The following is a 20,782-nucleotide window of genomic DNA, read 5'->3' as shown; positions in this document are numbered from 1 at the left end:
CCTGATCCAGCAAACCTGTTACTTGGTCAAAAAAGGAAACCAGGTTGGTCTGGCAGGACCTGTTGGAGACAAATCCATGCTGACTTCCTCGGATCACCAAATTGTGCTCCAGATGTTTGCAGATCGCTCCCTTTAATATCTGCTCCATTATCTTCCCCACAACAGAGGTCAGACTCACTGGTCTGTAGTTTCCCGGGTCATCCTTCCTCCCTTTTTTGAAGATCGGAATAACATTTGCTCTCTTCCAGTCCTCCGGGACATCTCCAGTCCTTAAAGAGGTTCCGAAGATGATGGACAAAGGCTGTGCAAGTTCTCTGGAAAGTTCTTTGAGTACTCTCGGGTGCATTTCATCCAGACCAGGGGATTTGAACTCATCCAGTGCAGCTAAATGCCTCTCGACAACCTCTCTATCCATGTTAACCTGCCACCCAGACACTGTCCTTTGGCTATGGCCATCTCTAGATGTGCCTAAACACTTTGACCTGTGGGAAAAAACAGATGTAAAATAGGCACTAAGCCTTTCTGCTTTCTCTGCATCTTCCGTTAGAGTTTGTCCATCCGCACCCAACAGTGGGCCTATTGCCTCCTTCACTTTACGTTTGCTCCTCACATAGCTGAAAAATCTTTTCTTGTTACAATGGGCTTCCCTGGCCAATCTTAGCTCACCTTCAGCTTTGGCCTTTCTTATGATTGATCTACAGTGCCTAGTAACCTGTAGGTACTCTTCTTTAGAGCTCTGTCCTTCCCTCCATTTCCTGAACATTTTCCTTTTCTTTCTTAGTTCCTCTTGAAGTTCTCTGTTCATCCAAATAGGCTTCTTAGAGCTCCTGCAGTGTTTTCATCTTTCTGGGATAGTCATTGATTGAGCATGCAATAGCTCCTATTTGAGTAGCGCCCACCCTTCACATGCTCCCTTCCCTTCCAGCATTGTCGTCCATGGTATGACACTCATCATGTCTCTGAGTTTATTAAAGTTTGCCCTACGAAAATCCAACATCCGCGTCTGGCTACAAGCTTCCTTGGCTCCCCATCTCAAAAGGAATTCTATGAGGACATGGTCACTTCCCCCTAGGGTCCTCACCTCCTTCACCTCATCCACCAACTCTTGCCTGTTGGTCAGTATTAAGTCCAGTATGGCTGAACCTCTTGTGGGTTCATCTACCATTTGATAAATGAAATTGTCAGCCAGGCAGGTCAGAAAGTTACATGACTGAGGATGCTTTGCAGAGTTTATTTCCCAGCACACATCTGGGAAATTGAAGTCACCCATGATGACAAGGTCCTGCCGCTTGGATATTGTCTCAAGCTGCTCACAAAGTGCAGCATCCACATACTCTCGTTGGTCAGGCGGTCGGTAGCAGACACCAACTACCACACTGTTTGTTTTCCCCTCGCTTATTTTCACCCAGATGCTTTCCACTGTAGATATGCTCTCCTTCACTAGAATTTCCTGACAGGTAAGCCCTTTCCTCACATACAGTGCCACTCCTCCACCTCTTCGATCTATTCTGTTTTTTCTGAACAGTTCATATCCATCCACCATTACATTCCAGTCATGAGAATCATTCCACCAAGTTTCTGTGATGCCTACTAGATCATACCTTTCCATCAGCATGAGAAGTTCCAGCTCTTCCTTTTTATTGCCCATGCTTCGGGCGTTAGTATAAAGACATCTGAATCCTTTTACTTTTGGTTCCCTATGAGCTGGCCTTGCCGGTTGGGCTGCCTCCGATCGTTTTCCTTCCATACACTCCCTATGTTGATCATCTCCTTCCCCTAGTGGCTTTAGTTTAAAGCTCTCCTGATGAATCTCCCCAGGTTCCTGCCAAACACATTCTTCCCCAGTTTTGATAAGTGCAGTCCATCAGGTGCTAGTAGACCTTCCTCAAGAAAGCCTATCCCATGGTCCCAGAAACCAAATCTCTCCTGTCGGCACCAACTATGCAGCCAGTGATTCACCTCCATTATCTTCCTCTCCTGACGCATTCCTCTTCCCTTGACAGGCAAGATTGAAGAGAATACCACTTGTGCCCCCATTTGCTTGAGCTTCCGCCCCAGATCTTGATAGTCTTTTTAAATAGGAGCGATGGTATTCAGGGACATGTCATTCGTTCCCACATGGACCATCACAAATGGGTAGTGATCCATAGATTTGAGGAGTTTGGGCAGCCTTTCTGAAACATCTTTAATTTTTGCCCCTGGCAAGCAACACACCTCTCGGGTTACGGGGTCGGGCCCAGCCACATGGCAATCCATTCCTCTTAGCAGGGAGTCTCCAATTACCAGTACTCTCCTTTTTTTTTTCTTCTCCATTTCCTTCTGTCCCCGTGGCCTCTTTCCTTTGTCTTAGAGTTTGTTTTGGGACCTCTTCCCTTGTTGACCCTTGCACCTCCTCTGCAAGGGCCTGAAATCTATTCTGGAGCTCCAAAGGCCCCGAGAACTGTCTCGCCCTTCACCGTTCAGTCTTTTTCCGAACTGCCTGCAGAGGCTCCCTATTGTGGTCAATCTCCTTATCCTCTTCAGGACTGGTTGTATTCTCTTTATTCCAAGTTGCAGAGCTCTGGACTATGAACTCCTCCCCTTTCTTACTTTGGGTCAGAGTAAAAATTCTGTTTTCTAATCCCCTAATCTTTTCCTCCAAAAGTCTTACCAGCTTACACTTGGGGCAGCTGTAGTCCATCTTGTCTTCTGGGAGGAAGGCAATCACGTCACATTCACTGCAGATGATGGGATGAGTGTCCTGGAGGTCCACTGGAATGACTAGGCAGTGGAAGTACTGGTCAGCAGCAACTCTCCCCAGTAGCTCTCTCCACGTGCTCTCAGTTGTCTGAGCTCTGCCTCTGGTGAGGAGCAGCCCTTTTTAATCCTCCCAACAATTACCCAGCAATCACCTCACCCAGGCAGCACAATAGCCTCACCTGGTCAGCAGCAACTCTCCCCAGTAGCTCTCTCCATGTGCTCTCAGTTGTCTGAGCTCTGCCTCTGGTGAGGAGCAGCCCTTTTTAATCCTCCCAACAATTACCCAGCAATCACCTCACCCAGGCAGAACAATAGCCTCACCTGGTCAGCAGCACCTCTCCCCAGTAGCTCTCTCCACGTGCTCTCAGTTGTCTGAGCACCCAAAACAAAAAAACCCAAACAAAACAAAACAAAAAAACCCTCTAAGCTATTCATGTTTCTCATCAGGAGATACCACATGAAAAGGAAAAGCACCTAAGTGGGGGCAGTGGGTTGGGGTGCTGAATTGACCTGGAGACCTAGTGGTCCCTCGAGTCTGTAACAATTTCTCCAAAGCAGGATGTGGGTTAGTTTGATTTTTCCAAGCACAGAGATTTATTGAGAGACTACATGCATGCCAATTGTCATGTCTCAAGTCCTGATTTGACCAAAATTTGGCCTGGTTCATGCCCATCCCAAATTTTTAGATCCTCAATTGGATAGTTGAAATGAACCCTTGAAGGGTTTGCAATATATACTAATTGAAGAAGTGTAAATTTGCCTTTATCTTTAAAGATACATAGGGGACCATTTGTGATGCACTTGGTAATAGGATTGCTGAGGATTTAATCCATGATTTTGTGTATGTGGGGTGTATTGGTCTGCTGGGAAATCAATGGGAACAAATATCACACTCAATATCACACTCCCACAGTTATGTGGGAGTTCCTGTTTTGTGATCTTTTCAAAATGACTTATAAACTTAAGTGAGAATTCTGAAAACAAATGACACTCTCCTCCCCACCTACCATAATCTTAGGTAGACTCAACACATTCCTTCTGGCCATATTTGTTTGAAGTGCTTTTCACCAATAGGCCTGCCACAGTTGAGAGAATGCTATCAATAATGGATGACATCTGGAGTGCAAGCTAAAGCACTGAGGCAAGGAAAGAACCCCAGAGGTTTGCCTAGTGAGGAGAAGCCCTATTGTGATGGCAGCTTCCTCGGCTTCTGTGGCAACATGGGGGGAAAGGAATCTTTTGCTTAAAATAAAATCTGCCCAACATGTCTATGAAAGGATTAATAAGGAATTGGTAGAAAAGGGAAGCATATGATTTTGCTCTGGAGGAAGCAGTATCCATTTGACAAATCCTGAGCACCTTCATTTGGCCCAATAGTATCAAGGGCATGGAAAAGCTATACAACTTTAAAGTGTGATGCCTCATTTTTGTTATATTTAGTTTAAATACAAATCCTTCAACAGTTCTGTGTACCCGTATCAAAGACCTTAGTTTTAAAACAATATATTCCTCATTGACTTGCAGGAGGGCATTTTGGGCTCAAAGACACGCACACATTTCCATTGGTTTAAACATGGCCACAGCTTTATTATTACTCCACAGGAGTGTTGGCACAGCATGGGAGAGGGAGCCTGACTTGCAGTCATAAGCCTTCGGGGAGGGCGGTATATAAATCTAAATAAATAAATAAATAAATAAATAAATAAATAAATAAATAAATAAATAAGACCACAAGAACCCGGACCCCAGCAGTGCCCTGGAGCCCATCCAAATCCTCATTGGGAACACAGATCCTTGCTGCTGGGATCCCACCCCCAGGAAGAGCCAGCAGCCCCCTGGGTCCCACCCGCTTCCCCCGCTGGGAACGCGGGTCCCCTTGCCGCTGGATTCCCATCATAGGGAAGTGTCCACCTGGGGTGCCAAGAGGAAGTGCACACTTTCCTTGGCCCTGCCCCAGACCACCTGGCACTGTAAGCCCTGGGATGCCAAAGAGAGGCGTCTACCTCCTTCTTGGCCCCACCCCAGACTACCTGGTCCTATGAGCCCCAAGCCTCCCCAGCCGGGTCAGCCCTGCTCGCAGACCTGCCACGTCGTAGGGAGGTCCCCAACCTGGGGAGTCCAATGCGCAGAATGAACTCCCCCCAAACAGGCTCCATCCCATGCCAAAACCACTAGCTGTGACAAAATGCAATATAAACATATAATCCAGTGGCCATACAGAAGAAGAAGAAGAAGAAGAAGAGTTGGTTCTTATATGCTGCTTTTCCCTACCCAAAGGAGGCTCAAAGCGGCATAAAGTCGCCTTCCCATTCCTCTCCCCACAACAGACACCCTGTGGGGTGGGTGAGGCTGAGAGAGCCCTGATATTCCTGCTCGGTCAGAACAGTTTTATCAGTGCTGTGGCGAGCCCAAGATCACCCAGCTGGATGCATGTGGGGGAGCGCAGAATCGAACCCAGCATGCCAGATTAAAAGTCCGCACTCCTAACCACTACACCAAACTGTTGACATAATTCAACAGCCAACAAAACAGGGTGGGTGAGAGGGAAGCTGCTCATGCCGCGAGCCTGGCGAGAGAGGCTGGGCTCCTCCACGTGGTGCCTTTTAAGGCGGCCCATGCCCAAGCACCAAATGCTGTGTGTGCAACACTCTCATGCAGTGCCTGCCCTTCCTGCTGCCACAGAACTTCCCCCCAGCGTGTCTTCCCATTGCCCGCTCTTCTGCTGCATCAATGGCAGCTGCAGCTAAGTCTTTGCTGCTTTTTGTCTTGTAACAAAGCTTCCAGTTTTGGGACTATGCTCCAATCTTTAGAATTTTTCCTAGGAAATATGCCCCATTCAATTTGGTGGGACTTAGTAAGCATGGATAGTTCTGATAAAAACAGGAGGTGCAGATTGGGAGTTATCCACTGTAGCAGGGGACGTACCCCACCTATTTCAGCTGTGTTCATGCTCACTGGGTTGGTTTGAATACTGTTCACAGATCTGTTTGGACATATTTGAAGAAATTCAGAAGCTATCTGTTTCTGTGATTTGCATCAGTCTGTACCCATTGCTGCTAAATACTTCCAGTATTTTAAAAAGCACAAATAAAAAAAGGGGGGATCCATTTGAGATTACTGAGTAATTACTGTATTTGCCGGCGTATAAGACGACTGGGCGTATAAGACGACCCCCCAACATTTCCACTCAAAATATAGAGTTTGTTACATTACATTACAGTACTATGGGCCACTATGGGCAGCTATGTCTATCCCAACGAAGTGAACCCGGCGTATAGGACGACCCCCCCCCCACTTACAAAGGCATGTTTTTCAGGGGGGGAAAGTAGTCTTATATGCCAGAAAATACTGTATTTATATTTAGATGTGTCTGTATGCCTTTAGTGTCTGCCCATGAGCCAAGCTAAATTTGCAATCACTCAACAGATCAATGCTGCTGTTGGTTGTGTTGTACAGGCACAATAAGCAGGCAGTATTTTTGATTGAGTCTGGAAAAAGGAGGTCCTCTGCTTGACAAACAGGTCAATTTACTGACTTGACCATGACCCCAACGAATACATGCCTGTTCTCTAGGAGCTCAAATGCACAAGGCAAAAGAAGCCACAGCTGTAATTTATTAGTAATGTATTACTCAGTCATGGCCTTGCCCTGTAGCACAAAATGTGACTATGTGCACAGCTGCTCAGCACAATGCTGGGAACTAATTTTAACTCAGAGAAAATTAAATTGGGAACTGCCCTCACTTGTAAATGGAGAAGTTTGATCAATATACATTTGGCTGATGACCATGTTCATCTTGAAATCCTCAGCTTCCTACTAATAGTTTTTAACAGACATCCCTTTCTGCACTCACAACAAAATCTAGACATTGGTAGGACAAGAATCCATATCAAGTCTTCATCTGCAATACTTGTTCTTCTATTACTTTAGATAAATGTCTTGTTTGTGAATTTAGAGTGACTGTGGTAAACATTCTGAGTAACTTTTCATTTATATATTTGATAGGATTCTATTCAATGACATTAACACCTTATACCACGCACTGAGTACCTGTCATGATTCTCATAATGGTTTTGTTGTTGTTAGGTGTGAAGTCATGTCCAACCCATCACAACCCCATGGACAATGATCCTCCAGGCCTTCCTGTCCTCTACCATTCCCCGGAGTCCATTTAAGTTTGCACCCACTTCTTCAGTGACTCCATTCAGCCACCTCATTCTCTGTCGTCCCCTTCTTTTGCCCTCAATCGCTCCCAGCATTAGGCTCTTCTCCAGGGAGTCCTTCCTTCTCATGAGGTGGCCAAAGTATTTGAGTTTCATCTTCAGGAGCTGGCCTTCTAAGGAGCAGTCAGGGCTGATCTCCTCTAGGACTGACCGGTTTGTTCGCCTTGCAGTCCAAGTGACTCACAAGAGTCTTCTCCAGCACCAGAGTTCAAAAGCCTCAATTCTTTGATGCTCGGCCTTCCTTATGGTCCATCTTTAACAGCCATACATTACAACTGGAAATACCATAGTCTTGACTAGACACACTTTTGTTGGCAGGGTGATGTCTCTGCTTTTTAGGATGCTGTCTAGATTTGCCATAGCTTTCCTCCCCAGGAGCAAGCGTCTTTTAATTTCTTTGCTGCAGTCCCCATCTGCAGTTATCTTGGAGCCCAGGAAAATAAAATCTGTCACTATCTCCATTTCTTCCCCATTGATTTGCCAGGAATAGAGAGGGCCGGATGCCATAATCTTCGTTTTCTTGATGTTGAGTTTCAAGCCAACTTTTGCACTTTCCTCCTTCACCTGCATCAACAGGCTCTTTAGTTCCTCTTCAGTTTCTACCATTAGAGTGGTATCATCTGTATATCTGAGGTTGTTGATATTTCTCCCTGCAATCTCTACTTTAATCAGCTGTATAACTAACGATTATGAGGCCAGAATTACATGTGCAGAATATATATGCTAGGGTCCTCACAGGAACATCTTGGAGGGCCCATATCCAGCCTGTGCTGAGGCAGCTGCATTGGTTGCCAGTTGTTGTTCGGATCAGGTTCAAGGTTTTGGTTTTGACCTTCAAGGCCTTATGCGGTCTGGGCCCCACATATCTGAGGGACTGCTTGTCACCCTATGCCCCGCACAAGGCTTTGCACTCTGCAGTTACTGATTTGTTGGTGATTCCCAGCCCTAGAGAGGCACACCTGGACTCGAGCATGGCCAGGGCCTTTTTGGTCCCGGCCCCGACCTGGTAGAATGAGCTCCCAGGTGAGCTGCAGGCCCTGCAGGAGCGTTCTGCATTCTGTAGCACCTGCAAAACAGAGCTCTTCCACCAGGTCTTTGGGTGAGGCCAGGGCAGTGAGGAAGAACATGCCCATCCCTCCCAGGTCTGGTGTTCACACCTGGGTTGTTGCCAGCTAGGCCCTCTCTGTCCCCGATAGTTGCTGTATCAGTCTTTTGGGTGCAGGGATAGTTATTTATTGCCTTGTTTGCTGTGCTTTTTCTGTATTGTATTTGTTTGTCCTTTTAATTGTTTTTTTAATGTGGACTTTGTGACCTACCACGAGCCATTGTATGGGAGTGGCAGGATATAAACAAACAAACAAATAAATGTGACATTGAGATACAAGATCAGATCTTTGGTAATTTAGCCACTTGTAAAGTAGCTGCATTTAGAGAGTCCCCATATGAACTGAGGTCATAGCACTGGGAAAGTAGAGCAATAACTCTCCCTGGCATATCTGCAATGATTGCCTGAATTTTTGTTGCATTAATTTATGTATACATTGTGACAGTTTTTAAAATAGCTATTTTCATATCCATTTTTAAGCAGGACTTTAATGGATATAATATGGTACAGTTTTTCCAACTTTCTCTCTTGGTAGATCACTAAACCCTTCAGTTTTTCACTTTTCCTATGGAGCATGAATTTACTATTATTTATGGAGAAAATACTCTTCCTACAGAAAATCAGGCAAAGTATACCAGATCATTCCAATCACAAAGACAACATGGAGCAGGTATAGAAAAGACTTCACATTGAGCCAGTCTGGCAACTTCTTTCCCCCTGCCTCCCCCCCCCCCAAAAAAAATCCTGCTTGGAACCTACAATGGCCAGCTAATCCTATGCTGCCTTTGAGACGGTCAGTAGGTCAACCAGAGCAAAAATGCCGAAGGTGAAAGGGTGCTGCAGAGTAAAACAGCCTACTGCCCCCTCCTAATTAACTGAACGGGTACCTGTGACAAGGTAGTTAGTAATGCCAGGGCAAACTGAATTGCAGCAGAATCTAGTATGAATGTCTCCTTTGGCAATTTTAATAGAATATATACATGGTGCAATCCTAGGCAAAATTTCACCCATTTAAGCCCATTGACATTAATGTACTTAAAAGGGAGAAACTCTGCTTACATCTGTACTGTTACTGTATTCTCACAATATTGTTTGAATTCTTCTTCCTCAAGGGTTATTTTATATGAATTAGAAAACTGGGTACTCATCTGTAGAAAAATTAATATGACTTGTCATTCAAGCATTTCATCTGTTTTTTCTATTTCTCCCGGCTTGCCTAGAATGTACTAAGCAGTGGTGTAAGAACAGGAAACTCTTCCCAAGCAATGCATTTTTCATCGCATGGAAAAGTAACCTTTCTTGTGTAAACAGTTTTTCCCTAGTGTGATGACAAGTTACAACCTAGAAAATTACCTGTTCCAAAAAAGAAACCATTTGTCATGTCTATAGGACTGGTGTCTTGGTGCTTCAATAGGAAACAAGTTAAGGCATCTGAAATCTGGAAATTACAGAACCACTGAAACTTTATGAGATTTAGACCAGTTCAGTGAAATTAATTTTTGTTTCTAATTATCTGTGTAGACAAACACAATTTTATATGATCTAGGAATGTTGGATTAGAGCACTGGGACCTTAAGTCTGGCTGCTGTCCATTTAGTATATAGAACAAAAGTATTTAGGATAGAAGATGGGCAGGAAAAGACAATTGTGTTCAGGGAAATTCAGATGAAGGAGCTTAGACAAGACTGATATACACCAATAATCTTTCTTCTCCTTTAAAGTATATTACCTATACTGTGGAAATGATTAACCAATGATTTACTGCAAACAAATTTTTAATGCATTGTAAAATTGATTCAGATATGTAGCTACATTGGTTTGAAGCAAAAGAACCAGTATTTGATGAAGTGTGCTTGCACATGAAAGTTTATACCAGTTAAACTTAAACTGTAAGATTGTTGTAGATCTTCCAAGAGTTTTTTCACTACTTCTTCATTTGGTATTAGCCAGGTCAGTTTGATTGGAGCAATTCATTGTTTTTAAAACTTTCTGCAAAAGAAAAGTACACAGAGATATTTATCACACTGACGCTGTCGCTCTGGGATTCAACCTGCTGGTTGAGTCGGAGCAGATTGCCCCACCTTTTCCTGTTCTTGCATGAGGGAGCATTAGGCCTGGTGCACCTCATCTGCCCTGAATTTGTGCTCCTGCATGGGAGCTTGGCAAGGTTCTCCCACACTGTGTGTGTGTGGGGGGGGGGGATGAACTCTTAAAAATATATATATTAAGAACATCCTTCAGCAGTACACTGTAATACCATGTTCTTAAAAATAAAAAAATGACCCAGGCAAGCTACCTGGAACATTTTTTTGTCCCTGCCAGGACTCTGTAGTCAGGGAGGAGCTGGGCCAAGATGGCCTGAGTCTTCTCCTGCTGCATGGGCATGCTCCAACATAGTCCCCGTTGCCTTTTGGGGCAAAAAGAGAATGTGGATATATCTGTGCTTCCTTGCTGTGGGCAATGGAGGGCTTGAGTCAGGCCACTCCTGGGACAGCCTGGCCTTAATATCAAGCGGAACCAGGAATTTCACCCGCCACCGAACAAGTGGTAAGTGAGGACTAATTCCTGGCGTGGAATACCAATGACTATTTCATCAGAATAAATGTACACAGCATTAAGAGAATGTAGTTGTTGGCATTAATTTAGCTTACTTAAAGTGAGAAAAAGGTGACAAGGAGCAAATGGTGTGTTCTGCAGCTATTCGTCTGAATCCACTAGACTAGAGAATGGATTTCCACTGAAGCAATATTGCTTCCTTCTATTACTGTAGGCTCAAATGCCGTGCAAATGGTGCTCCCCTATCCTTCAGAATCAACATCTTAGGGGACATTGCGGGATAGAGTGGGAGTAAAGGAAGTTGTATTCTACTAGTAGAAATCCATCTCTCCATAAAAATGCTTCCAAGTAGTCACTGACTACTTCTAAGGAAGGGTATAAAAACATTGGGGCCTCCTTAAGAGACTGTGTGATTGCTTAGCCACATTGCCAACCTGGCTGGGAAGGCTGATAGGCTCACATTGTGGGGTGGCTGGAGGGAACAAATCAGTGCCACAGGGTTCCCTCAATTCAAGGTTTCCTCCCCTTGGTTGGTCCCAACAGCTTAAATTGTGGGAGCTGTTTCCCATGGGGCCAAAGGCTCGGCAGATGTGTCAGGCTGCTGGGATTTCCTTTCCAGTTGGCTGACCATGAGATCACCTGGGTCCTCCCCTAGGCCACACTGATACTCTGAGCTTGGGTCAGCAGTCCCATATTTGCATTTAAATGGGCAAGATATCTCATTACACCTCCCAAAATATTTCTTTACCTTCTGTTTTACCAACCGGTTGCTTTAAATATGGCTCATGTACAGCCTGTAAATACATATTGGCAGGAAATAATTTTGAACACCTCAAAACCAATTTTGTTTTTGTTCTTTTCATTAAAAGTCTCATCAAGTATAATATGGAAAATGTCACTTATATCATAAAATGTGGATACAATTGTTTATATATATTGGCAAGACAACCCACCCTTTAAAAGTGAAAATATTCGAGCACATTTCCAGGCTTAAGAATGAGATCACTGAAGCTCTGGTGGTGATGCACTAAAATGAAAAAGTTATTGGACCACTTTCATTTTTGGGGTCTGGAACATGTGACTGGGCATGATTGACATTCCTAAGCATCTATTGTATTGCGAAGCACAACTTTTATTTTAATTGGATACACTGTCACGTTGGTGTTTAATAGCAACTATGATTTGTAGTGTTTTTGGTAAACCAATTAGTTTGCATGATGTGATGGTTTCATTCATTATTGCAGAGCTACTTTAAGAAAAAATGCTGACTCATTGCTGGCTTTGTTTAACTATGAGAAAGGAGTTAGGATCATTGGGACTATTTTAGGCTAGGACCACTACATCCCGAGGTCAATTTGAAAATGGAACCTTTGTGTTGAGGCGATATATTGTAGGTGAGCTTTTGTTGAGTCTTTTGAATACTTTTTGGACTGTTTCTGATAGGGAGCTAGAATATATGTTAATTATGCATTGTCATGTATTTTGCAGACATGGATGTGAAGAAGTCTTATAAATTATTGAAAAGGAAAAAATTAGTTCCTATAAGGTATGCTGCTATATAAGTTATGGTCTTTGAGCTTTTGTATATAATGTATTAATGAGTTTATTTTTATTTATGTATACATAGTAATTGAAGAAGTCCTTCAAAAATGAGGTATCCACCCAGGGACTCGTTTTGACTGTATGCACATTGTGTGATTGATGCACTTTGTTGCTACACCTTCGTCAGTTTCTTCTGCATTTCTCTTGAAACAGCTCTGTCTTGCAGGCCCTGCAGATCTGTTTTAGGTCCTGCAGGGTCCTGATCTCACTTGGGAGACTTTTCCACCAGGCCAGCACCAGGGCTGACAAAGCCCTGGCTCTGGTTGAGGCCAATTTGACTTTTCTGGGGTCAGGTATTTTAAGCAGGTTTTGTGTGCTTGATTACAAGTTCCATTGCCTTGTGCTGAGGTATGTTTAAGACAAAGTACTTCAGTATTACTATACAAAGGTTTACTGACCAGGTTGAATTGAATGTCATGTTCTACAGCCTATTTTTATAGATAGGAACCTAAATAGTGATGTCGGGCCTCCTTCCTTACTTGTTCAATGCAGCAGTGTATTTTTTGGAAGCTAGAAATTCAACAATGTATTTGATATTTAGATTTCTATAATTTACATATATGGCTTCAGGGTGCTTCTCATTTCATTTTTATCAGTTTGTCATCAGTAGTGGTGTCAGTTCACAGTAATGGACTTTTAAAGCCCAGTCTGCAGCCTGCAAAAGTAGAATACTTCTGCACCATTTCTCAAATAAATGGGAAGATGGTGCTGCAGGCTGGCATGTATCTAAAAAGGTGCTCTGGTGTTGTGTGTGTGCGTGCACACATTTAAAGTGAATCTAGGAAATAGTTCTGTAACTTCTTCCTCCCATTATGAATAAAAATCACAGGGCTTCCTCAACAGACAATGCAGCAGAACTCAAGGCCATTACTTTAAAACGTAGAATCAAATACTGTAAAATGGGATTCTCAGTTTAAGTGCATTGCTTCATTTTAATCAGAAATGCTACCTACGCTGATAGAATAATTAGGAAGAAGGGCTTGCTTATTGCTGATCTGATATGCTTCCTTATAGCTGATGTGATATAAGATATGCAAAAATGAAGGGAGGGAGGGGTTGCAAAATGTACTGAAAATTTATGGAATAAGAATATATGAATATGCCACTTGGATTTCTTGCATGGTTGGGAAATTAATTTTCTTCCTGCTTGATTTCTTTGGCAAAGTTCCTGATTTTGCTGGTTTCTGTTTTGGCATTTGTTTTACAACTATTTAACATCTGCTTTTGTGACAGGCATATAAGGGGAGAGAATTTGCCTGTTTTCATGTAAAACATGGCAATGCTAAGATTTCTCTGATCCCCTTTTCAATTAAAATGATATGAAATTTTCCCCTTTTCTACTAGGTTTTTTTAAAATCCGGTTATCATTATTGTTCAAAATCAGCTCATGATTCCTTGTAAACATTTTCTTTTTAATAAATACTTTATAATTTTCAATGCTGGTAGTAGCTATCTGTATCATATAAGCCTCCACCATCTTGGACATAGTGATGTAAAAGGAACATCAGGAGAAGGGGTAGTTGCCAAGCAATTATTCCTCCAGAGGTGCACAAGGCAGTAAACTGTTTTTGTGGTGAACAGGTACTGGGCAGCAGATGACATAGAGGAAAGGCCTCAGATCTGGGAAGGCAAGTTGGGCAAGTTGGGAACACTGATCTTCCAGCAGACAATTCCTTACAAAAGTCAGGTTGTGGCAGTGGGTTACCCAAAAGAGAAAGAAAAGCCTCTCCAGTTGTCGGGAAAACATTGGAGCGTTAGGGTGTTGAATAGGACTTGCAGGACAAAGAACAACTGTTCCACCACAGATCTAAACAGAAATGGATAATTATACATGCACTAGTTTCAAAACCCGTTCCTAAGAATAGGCCTTGAAATGGTCCCCTCCCCTGGTCCCCGGCCAGCAGCTTAAGGTGGCCTTGGGCCGCAGCTTGCAGCCAGATCGTGGGGCAGATGGGGGCTGGACAGCTCATAAGCATGGCCAGGACAGAGCTCCTAAGCAATCAGCTAGTCAGCTCCTTAGCAGTCCTTAAAGAGCAATCAACAGGCCAGGAGGCCCTCATCAGCAGGCCCAGCCCAGCAGGCCAAGAAGCCCTCGTTAGGAGGCCCTCCACCACAACCCTTTGCCCAGGGCCTCTCCCCTTACCTGAGGCATCCAGGCACTGAGGCATCTGAGAACAAAGAGGCTTGAGTCCAGGGGTGGAGGGCAGGAGCTGCAGGGGCAGGGCCAATCAGGGCAAGGCTGGCTGTACAGGTTGTGTATTGGCCCTATTCCAACTTGGACAGCCGGACACCTCCCACCCCCTAGGCTGTTTCATAAATATATAGAGGAACAACAAGGGGACCAGCAAGACAATTCTCCCAGGGCACATGTTAATAGTCTGGAAGATAACTGGACTCAGCTGTGCTGCTGGCAAGTGCTGAAGTTCCTAAGACTTAGTTCCTAACCCACAATTAAACCCCATGAAAATCCCCATTAAAACCTTGCTCATTTTAAAATTCAGTTTAAAATACAATAAATACACTGTAATGTTCCATTTCCCCACTACCTTTCCGTGTGTTCAGTGGTGGGATTTTGTTCTGGAGAGGGAAAAAGGGAGGCCCATGTGATTTCATTTACTTGTTCTGGCCTCAACCATAAGCCATGTGGAATTGTGCCATTTTCCAGGTCATGCAGAACCCTGAGGTGCATGCTATCACCCTCCAAATGACATCTATCATCCATGTTGGTGATGCATGAGCATTTGTATCATTAAACTATTTACTTGGGGACAAATGCTAGACCATCACTCCCAGCATGATGACATTATACTTTGACCATAGAATAATTTTAAAAAATCATAGAATAATAGAGTTGGAAGGGAAATCATGGGCCATCTAGTCCAACCCCCTGCACTTTGCGGGGCACTCGCAACCCTATCGCTCACCCATTGTAACCTGCCACCTCTTTGAACCTTCACAGAATCAGCCTCTCTGTCAGATGGCTATCGAACCTCTGTTTAAAAATTTCTAAAGATGGAGAACCCATCGCCTCTCGAGGAAGTCTGTTCCACCGAGAAACCGCTCTGTCAGGAACTTCTTAGTGATGTTTAGAAGGAATTTCTTTTGAACCAATTTCATCCTATTGGTTCTGGTCCATCCCACCGGGGCAAGAGAGAACAACTCTCCTCCATTCTCTACATGGCACCCTTTAAAATACTTGAAGATGGTTATCAGTTCCCTTCTTTGTTGTCTCTTCTCCAGGCTAAACAGACCAAGCTCCCCCAACTTTTCTTCATATGTCTTGGTCTCCAAACCCCTCACTATCTTTGTTGCCCTCCTCTGGACATGATCCAGTTTGTCTACATCATGCTGGAAGTGGGGCCATTGCACCAGGGGTGCCGAATACTCCCACACCATACATCTCTCCCCTTTTCCCATCTCCTGCCAGTTGCCAGTTGATATCCAGCAACACACCATTGTCTGCCCAAAAGCTGTTGTTGTTATTGTTGTCATTGTTTACATTGCAGCTAGGAACCTGTTTGTAGTACAAGTGAAATGCAGAACATGGATTAAAGAAGACTCACTATTTTGTATTATATTAAGCCTAATCCGCCCCCTGCTGCAAAATACTTTCCTCAAAATACTCGGGATGCTAAAAAGCAGTGCAATGTTTATTGATATTTATTTGTCCTCCACTGGCTTTTCCTGTGCCCTCAAATCTTTGTAAACAGCCATCATTTAATAAGAAATGTGAAATAGCTCATTCTGGCAATCAGCCTTGTCACTGGCTTGAGAAGCACAATGCTGTTTTGTTTACAGGAGGGAAAATGAATCCCATACCAAAATGTCCTGAAGATGGGCTCAGCCTAGTTTGATGTGCTCTATTCATTAAAAGAAAGCAGACTCAAATTTATCTTGCCCAAAACAAATAACACTGCCAGACAACACGTAAACTGTCTCGATTGGCATTGATTGCAGGAAATAACGTTCCAAAAGAGAACGTGATTCTCCTTGCATAAACAAACATTGCACGCTCAAGCAAGAATAATATCACACATCTTTGATTGCAATTTAAAACATTTTTAAGACATGGGAAAGTAAAATTTTCCTCTGATTCCTACTCCCATTGCCTTGAGTGGTAGTTGCTCGCATTCAGACATGAAACCGATACCATTTTAAGTCTGAGTAAAGTGGATAAAAATGTCAACATTTTAATGCATATACTAGCTATCAAGGTTCCACAGGGCCTGAAAAACAGCATGCATCTACTAGGGCTATGGTTGAGATCATGGAGATCCAAAAATCCAGTTGGGTCTCCATGTTCTGTTTCCCATTCCCCCCCTTCTTTTTTATCATACTCTCTTCCCCACCCCCTCCAATGACTGACCAACCTGACAGTGTATATTGATGGATAGAGGAATGATCGGGGGGGGGGGGGTAAGCATAAGTACTGTTCATGATTTATATTATGGTTTTATTGATGTTTTATCAATATTTTAAATTGTGAACTGCCCCAAGCCTATTTGTGGGGAAGGCTGGTATACAAATTTATTATGATGATGATTTAATAATAATATTTAAAAATACTACTACTAATAATCCTGTTGTATTTATAAATGTATTTATAAATGATGTGGCCAGTTCCAGAGACTAGATATTGAAGACCATTCTGGATGGTCCCTTTTCAGCCTAAAAGGGAGGTGGAGGGTTTCATGGAGGGTTTAAATTCTTTTCCACATGCAAATTTTACATCCTTGTAAACAGTGGGTGTACTATGAAAATATATGAGTTTGCATATTGTTTTCCAAGGCATTCTAGCCTGGGGGGGGAGTGGTTATGTAATGTAAACTCAAGCCCTGTTGAATCTCACTTAGGCCCATTATGCATGGCCGCCGAAACAGCAATTTCGGGTCACATGGAAAACGCGGAGGGGGAAGATGTGAAGCACACCGGTTATGCACGGGACGGGGCGCGACAGCGGCAAAACCCAGAGTAACCAATTATGCACATGAAGATCCCAGTGCCGCTTCTGGTTGCACTCTGGTCACCCGGAAGCTGCGCTTTCTTCCGCATTTCGCTAACGCAGCTTTTTCGGCGGCATGTGGCCGGTTGCAACCCGCTCCGTGCATTATCGGTGATTTTAGTCGCCGCCATTCCACCCCGAATGTGCGTTATTCCCCTGTGCATAATGGGACTGTGAGTTGCCAGGGACGTGAAGAGGGAAGGGTGGAGGTGAAGGGATTGATGGAGAGTTGAGGAAGATTGTCGGTTTTTATACTAGATTTTGAGTTTCTTTGTGAGCACTCAACAGAAACCTTATGGAGAGGGGAGTGCAAGTAATATTCACCACAAGCTAGTGACTATGATGATGAGGCTGCATGGAGTTTAACCAGCACTATTTGTCTTTACAGGCCATTCTCCAGCTGAATTGGTACAGTTCAGGAAAGGCTTACCACATGCTGCTTCTTTATTCTAGTATTATTCTATTGTGTTCTGAATAGGTTTCTTCTGAGCCAGTTCAGAGGTAAAAGCTAGTTTTCCTCATAACTGATATGTAATTATACTCTTTTATCAATGCATACTTGCTTATTGGCAAAGTGGGGAACATACAAATGAACCTAAACAATTGAAAGCTGCAGCAAACTGCATAGATTTGAATTCAAGAATTAACTTGTGGTACTCCTAGTTAAACCAGAAGGAGCAGTAAATGGAGGACATAGTAAAACTTCAGAACAGCAGAGAAACGGAATGTGGGAAATCATTTGATACTTGCTTCTTCTATTTATTTAGTGTGATCCCTGGTTGTACCAAAAGGCTACTTACCCCATGTTCCTGTAGGTTGGCTGATCATAATACTGGATCACATGAACTTCATTTCACTCTGATGGCTCCATGGCACAGTGTTTCTGTAGGCTACTGCAGTTATGATTAAATCAGAACATCACCATTCTTTGGGCACCTGAATAAAAAAAATTGTGTTTATGTAGAGACATTTCTGTTACTCCTTTAAAAAAGAATAAAATAGCTGTTATTTTATACCCCACCTTTCACTGAAGAATTCCCAAAGTAGCTTGCAAACACCTTTCCCTTCCTCTCCCCACAATAGGTAGGTGAGGCTGAACGCTCTGAAAGAACTGTTCTGTAGAGACAGCTCTAAGAGAGAGAAAATTCATGCCCCCTGGAACATGTGCAGTGCAGAGCCCCCTATAGAAAGGAAGCATCACTCTTACAGAGAAAGGATGGAGACTCTGTGACATTTCAGTCTAGGGGAAAAAGAGCCTAAGGAGAGGCATTATAGAGTTTTATAAAATTACTAGGGGGCAAAGCCTGCTTTCTAAGAGCCGGCACTTACCGCCCCTCTACCAGCACTCGCCACAGGAGTGTGGAGAGAGTGGCAAGAGTGGGATTGAGGCAGTGGCAGTGAAGCCCATGTTAAAAGCAAGCAGGGAGCCAGCAGCCCCCACCTCACCCTAAAAGTCAGGAGGGCAGCTGACACAGCAGGGCCAGGGCACAGTGCATGGCCAACATCCTGCTGGCTGCCACAGAAGGCAGGAGAACAATGGACTTGTGGCCCCACATGGAATCTGGGAGTCAGGAGAGGAGTGTGAGACCCTACAGCAGAAGCTGCTGACACTCCTGAAGAGGCTGGGAGGCCAGAGAACAGTGCAAGAGGTGACATAGGAGCCTGCCACATTTAGCAGCAGGAGCAATGAGACACCATGGCTAAGGGGTGCAGAGAGCCTCAGTGTGTTTGGGCCTCAGTGTGTTTGGGGGGGGGGCTGTCCTCACAGTGAGGGCTAATCAGAGTCTCTGTGCTGCTTCCTGATGGCATGCTAGCTCCTATGAGTGGCCCACAGGGCTGGCACATCATTGGATGTACCCTGCACATTATATATATCATGATGGGTGGAGAACATTGATAGGCAGAGTTTTTTCTCTCTTTCCCATAATACTAGATCTCAGGAGTGCCCACTGTAATTGTTGGAAAATAAGTTCAAGACAGACAAAATGGAACACTTATTTACGTAACCAGTAACTGAAGTATGCAATTCACTGCTGGTGGGAGTGATGATGGCCGCAAACATATATGACTTTAAAAGGGAGTTAGAAAAAATCATGAAGGAAAGCTTCATTAAGCAAAGATTTGTTAATAGTTACTAGCCACAGTGAGTGAAGGAAGCCACTGCTTATATAGGCAATAGTTTTCTGAATACCAGTGCTAGGAGGAGGCAGCCTTGTCCTATTCGTTTGATCCTCCAGGGTAACTGGTTGGCCACTGTGTGAAACTGTATGCTGGACTAGATGGACCACTGGTCTGATCCAGAAGGCCTCTTTTTATAAACCAGTAAAAGGCTATCTTCATATGTGATCATGATGGCATGGGTCCTGCTAGGAATTTGAACCGACAAAAGGATCAGTCAAGGGTAAAATGTCACAATTTTCCATTCCAGGTAAATGGTTTACCCTGTTTGGAACATTGCTAAATGGTCTGCATTAATATAGTGCACTAATTTGCTTGGTAGAATTCATTATTTTATTTATTAACTCTGGACCTGTTGTGACATTGCACTGTTGCACTGTTGTGCTGTTATATTGTATTGTGTGCTGTTACAACTTTATTTGTTGTATTATTTAATTGTTATAACCACTGTTGTTAATATTATTGTTTGATTATTAATGCAAATTGTTTCGTGTATGGTTCATAAGTTCAATGTAAACCGCCCTGAGCCTCCGGGGAGGGCAGTATATAAATAAACAAACAAACAAACAAACAAAAACATTACCAACCTGGAATCTTGCGGACAGAGAGGCAAATTTGTGAATAAAAAGGCTGAAATAAAGAAAATATAATGAAATAGCCAGTGCAGTGTACTCAGATATTTTAGTACAAGCATAGTTACTATAAACAAAATCTGATAACTGTTTGTTCAGTCATTCTGTTTGCCCCAAAGGTTCAGTGTGCTTCATAAACTACAGAAGTGGGAATATCATCAATATTAATCAAGATGCAAAACGATACCTGTCAGTGCACTGTGGTCAGATCTTAGTAACATCCAAAAAGTGCTCAAACAATAAACAACAGGTTCTTTGGCTTCTCACAACAGGTTCCCATGAGTGCCCTTGATAAATTAAACTTGTCATCTGGTGAGGTTTGTTGAGTATAGCTTTAATAAGTAAAGATGACATCATAATTCATCATGCTGTCAGCAAGCTTCTACTTTGATCACTGGTTCCACAGTTTCTCATAGATGGGCAAGGGTGACTCTGCAGCTTTATTACTTGGAAAGAATATTAAAGCCATCTCAGTTTTTAATCAAAGTTACTCCACTTTTTCAGACTGGAGCTTGTACCTTAATTAGAAGTCAAAGGGGGGGGGGATGCTAAATAAGAGAGGGAAAATGCCCCCCCCACACACACATTTAACATTATTGGAGACCCTAAGGAGGATGCTCACAACATCTTTTGGTAGTAATCAGGCCACACCTTTATTCCATGACACATCATCCCTGGCAAGAAGCATTGGTGAAGCATGGGCAGAGCCTGCTCTCTTGCGGCCAGCTGACTGCAAGGAAGCCCC

General features: G+C 43.5%; 1 protein-coding gene and 1 long non-coding RNA gene across 7 annotated transcripts in view; one reads left to right on the top strand and one right to left on the bottom strand.

Moving 5' to 3' along the window:
• LUZP2 (leucine zipper protein 2) overlaps positions 1-20,782 on the top strand; it is a 500,598-nt gene that overhangs the window by 319,471 nt on the left and 160,345 nt on the right. The window lies entirely within an intron of this gene.
• LOC143828771 (uncharacterized) lies at positions 9,825-20,371 on the bottom strand. The gene is made up of 3 exons (XR_013227867.1): positions 20,225-20,371; positions 18,028-18,163; positions 9,825-10,056 (listed from the first exon to the last, which is right to left on the bottom strand). It is a non-coding gene; the product is annotated as an uncharacterized LOC143828771 (long non-coding RNA).

This window comes from Paroedura picta, chromosome 2 (genome assembly GCF_049243985.1).
Source record: "Paroedura picta isolate Pp20150507F chromosome 2, Ppicta_v3.0, whole genome shotgun sequence".
NCBI lineage: Eukaryota > Metazoa > Chordata > Lepidosauria > Squamata > Gekkonidae > Paroedura > Paroedura picta.
Note: the sequence above shows the minus strand (reverse complement) of the source record. Positions and strands in the feature narration are given on the sequence as shown.